At 38.6% G+C, this 4,739-nt stretch overlaps 1 pseudogene across 1 annotated transcript; it reads right to left on the reverse strand.

Annotated features, from left to right (window-relative positions):
• Window positions 1-832: 832 nt before the first annotated feature.
• LOC308644773 (PRELI domain containing protein 3B-like) lies at window positions 833-2,222 on the reverse strand (annotated as a pseudogene). Its single transcript has one exon. The product of its transcript is annotated as a PRELI domain containing protein 3B-like (transcript).
• Window positions 2,223-4,739: the final 2,517 nt, after the last annotated feature.

Here is a 4,739-nt window from a genome sequence, read left to right on the forward strand (position 1 = left end):
ATATAAAATCAACAAATATAAGTCTTTTAATTGTATTATTAAATTCTTTACATTCTATTTTAGCATTCTTTACATTTTTAAGTTATAGAAACTCAATATATTACCTTCTGATACATTTATGTTAAAATCTCCCTTTTATGTTTATGCAAATGTCAATTTATTTTTGTATTAATAATATTTTCAATGATATACTTATTAGAGCTGGGTGCAATGGCACAAGCCTGTAATCCCAGTGACTCGGGAGGCTGAGGCAGGAGGATCACAAGTTCAAAGCCAGCCTCAGTAACTTAGGGAGGCCTTAAGTAACTCCGTGAGACCTTGTCTCTAAATAAAATATTAAAAAGGGCTGGGAATGTGGCTCATTTTCCCTAGTTTCCTTGAGTTCAATAAAAAATAAAAAATAAAAAAAAATTTATATTAGGTTATTTTTTTTTATTTTTTATTTTTTTAGTTGTAGATGGTGCTGAGGATCAAACCCAGTGCCTCACATGTGCTATGCAAGCACTCTACCACTGAGCCACATCCATAGCTCTGTTAAGGTTTTTGACTACTTTTTTCCCGTAGTTTCTTTTTTTAATATAAAATGTTTCCCTTTATCCATTTAATGATTTTTCATCTTGAATTTGAACTAATATTGCATTTTTGCTTTCTTTTTATCAGCATTATCTCAGATATTTTTTTTCCAAAACTTTATTGCAATTCACCTGGGTCATTTTGTTTTAGATATGTCTGTTATAGAAGCATATGACAGGACTTTAAAAAACACTCTTTTTCTGTCTATTGGTAGAGGATCTTAATCCATTCATATATATATTTTTTTGAAACTCAGGTAATGACTTTATTTTTTTAGTTAACATAACCAGCCCACGGTACAGCATGCTAAATCATAAAGTACAAGTCCAAGGAAGGTAATACCTTTACTAAGTTACAAAACTTTGGCAAATCAACACAGTACTCTATAATACAATAAAATATTATTTATGTTGGAGTCATATATTAGACTTAGTGATGATTTTTACTCCATAACATCATTTAAATACCAAATCAAAACACTGTGGTTTTTAGCAGAGCAAGTTATTTTATACAATTTAATGTCTTTTAAAACTACACAAATTCTTATTTTAGAGTCAGTTCCCCCATGCAGGCTGCGCTAGTCTGTATTAGCAAGGTGAGTGTATGTGTATGAGGAGAGGCTCTGCTTGCTTGGCTCTGGGGTTGGTCCAAAGTCAGGTACAGTTCCAATGCCTGAAAAGTGTTAAAATTCTATTTTAAGGAGACTCAATGTCAATACCCATTTCTCCGGAGTACTTAAAAAAAATTGTTAAATTTCACATAAATACCAGAACCCTAGAAATTAGTCATTTCAAGCCACAATAACCTCAGATGATCCCTTGGATTTTAAAAGTCCTGTATCTTTTTGTTTTGATCAAAAGTCACATAGCCTTACTCCAGATTATTAGAAAAAAAAATTCTACCTAAAATACAGTTGTACTTTTTAAATAACAAATAAATACACTGTCTGCTTGGAGAGACCTGGGGATTTGATATTCTATACTGACTTTATCATTTTTCTACAAATGCCGCCGCCGCCATTGGTGTCCTTATGCTTCCTCTTGCTGAAGCCGTCAACTCTTCAATCTCAGCATTTAATTTGTGTATTACCCATTCCATTGCTTCTCGGCCTTTACTAGCATTAGACGATATTGTGGTCGCCATCAGTCCTTCCAGGTAACTGCAAAGGCTGACTCCCTGCACAGAGATGATGGCTTCTTGAGTCAAAATAGTCTTTTCTGGGTCTTGAGGATGTGGTTTGTAGATAAGTCTCTCATCCACTGAAACCATATTTGTAAAGGAAATATTAGTCGATTTAAGTTCCATTGTTTTCTCTACAGGATCAACTTAGAATGTTCTTGCACATATGTTTTGGTTCTTGCTGAACCAATAAGAGACTTCACGATGGAAGGCAGTCCCCACTCTGTGCTAAGAAGTCTGTGGCTGTGCAGCTTTCCAGAGGGATCTATATGCCTGTCCAGCACATCAACTCCAACCACACTCGGGTTCATAGGGTTTGGGTATTTCTGCATTGCAGCTGTTGTAACAGTTTCCCATGGGTGGTCGAAGACGTGCTCCGAGGTCCAGATCTTCATGGTGCCGGCGGCCTGAGTCCTGTCCGGGAGACTCTAGGGGACAATGAGGCCACACTACCCAGCCCCACCCGCAGCCGTCGGGCCCGGCGCCAATCCATTCATATTATTGGGCCACATTCTGACATTTTCTTTTTATTTTTCCCATTTATTATTATTTCTTGTTGTTGTTGTTGACCTCCACCCCTCCCCTGCCCGAATAGAAAATCCTAAATGATCCTAGAACAAGAAGATAGTCTACTTACAAAAGAATAAGAAGCAGAATGTCAATGGGCTTCGCGTTGGCAGCACAGGACACTGGAAGAGCAAATTATTTTTAAACTTGCTGAGGGAAAAAAAGAAATTTTTGAACATGATTTTACAGGACTTGGGAAACACCACCGCTGACTGGGGCGAGTCAGGAGTGGGGAACCATGCTGGAAGGCCAAAGGTCTCATCTGGTCCAGCTCCCTGTACTGCACGTTTTATTCTTGTCCAATCATGCTCCTTGCAGTTTGGAGCATGGTCAGCAAACTATGGTCTTTGGACCCAATCCACCCTGCTGTCGGATTTCTGTAAACAAAGTTTGATGGGAACACAGCCTTGCTCCTTCATTTACATATTCATTGATGCTCTCCCCCCTGCAGTTCACAAAGCCTAAAGTCCAGGGTAGGACTAAAAGAGGAAAAAGATGCACTTGGTGTGTAATGTGTAGGAGGTGCTCCTTTTTAAAACTGACCTTGCACTTGAATGACCTCAAACATGAGCACTGTCCTAAATTGGACTCATTAACCAATTCTCTAGCCTCACCCTGGTCCCTATTCTGCCTAAATATTTGGCTCTTAACAGAAATTGTTCCCCACCTCCTGGCTTAAAGCATCTCTGAAATTGTCTGTATTTCTGGGACAGTTTCTGTTGTTCATGATACAGACCATAGTTTTCTACATTTTGCTTCATCATGTCTGATGAGACATGCTTTTTATTTTGTGATTCATCTTTTTAAAGTACATTTTCCCTAGGGATTTGGGGAAGAAGAGAAGGAGGTGGATCTATTTTACAAAGAACTCTAATGACAATTTAGTCTAAAATATAACATTGTAATATAAACTGTCATTCTTCTTTTGTTCCATTTTTCCCCTTCAGTTTTCTTATAGAATCTATTATTGGGAATTTTACATTTTCAAAATAAATCTGACTGTGGTACAGAGGGCATGGTATAGAGTTTTCAACTACATTTTGGTCCAATTCCTGAAAGGTTCATAAATATGTCACTAGAAATTTTATTCATATTGATTTTTTCCTTCTCTACACCCTTTTAAATGTATTGCCTGAGGCAAAGGATTAATACCTTCCTTTACCTTTTATTGGCTGCTTTACACAATAAAACCATTATAGACATGTTATTTATTCAGCATCTACTTCATGCCAGTGCTGTGCTGGGTGCTTGGGCTCTAACAATGAGAAAATGGACACTATTCCTGGTATCCTGGGATGTATGGTCTGGAGGGGGAGACCAAGATTGGTCACATATTGAATGACAAGCCATGGTCAGTGTCATGAAAGAAAGATACAAGAGGCCACCACACTGTCTAAAGGTGAATGAGACTCAGACTGCTAGCTTGAAGAATGCTTCTCTGAGAAAGTGATGACTGAGCTGAAATTTCAGTGCAGGAAGAATGGGAATTGACTAGGTGAACCTGGGGGGAAGAAAGTATTTGAGGGAAAAAGAATAACTCATGCAAATACCCTAAGGCTGGACAGAGCCTGGTACACAGGCTGTAAGAAAGCTCAAGTGATGGGAGGGCTGACAGTCACTCCCATGAGGGGAGGGAATGGAGAAAACAAGCCTGGAAAAAAGGGTGCCACATCCTATATGTCATGTGAATTCTGGTTCCTAATCTTTATAGCAATTGGAATCCACTGACAGGTTTTTAAACAGGAAAATGACATGAACATATTTAAATTGAAGTTTGAAATAAAAATCAGTTTGTCAATGGAGTAGAAAATTGGATGGTGGATTTGAGTGACCAGTGGAGAGGCTGTAGCAGCAGAGTGCAGTGGTGCACACACGTCATTCCAGGTACTTGAAAGGCTGAGGTTGGAGGATCTCAAGTTAGAGGCCAGCCTGGGCAACTTAGCAAGACTCTGCCTGAAAATAAATAAATAAATAAACAAACAAATAAATAAATAACAATTTAAAAAGCTGGTTCAGTGGTCCAGGTGAGAGCCAGGGCAATTAGACCATGGGGGTGGCAAGTGAGGAGACAAAGGAAATGAACTGATTCAAGAGATATTCAGAAGGTAATATGAAGAACTCTTTGTGATGGCTTGGATGTGGGGGATGAGTGTGTAGCAGTTGGCAAGGATCACTCCCAAGCTGCTGGTTTACTCAGTTGAATAGATTTTAGGGCCATTTACTGAACTTAAATAACACCATAGATGAACTAATGGAGGGATAGAGTAAGTATTCAATTTAGGATATTCCAGTGTGATATGTGTACATACAAATACAGATTTCATATCTCTGTCTTGGTCCAGAGAGCTCAAAGAAGAGGGCCAGATAGATGCACATGTAAGGTCCATGGCTTGCAAAGCGGCAGGTGTGTTTAGATTGCC

Source organism: Spermophilus citellus, assembly GCF_964194105.1.
Source record: "Spermophilus citellus genome assembly, chromosome: 3".
Taxonomy (NCBI): Eukaryota; Metazoa; Chordata; class Mammalia; order Rodentia; family Sciuridae; genus Spermophilus; species Spermophilus citellus.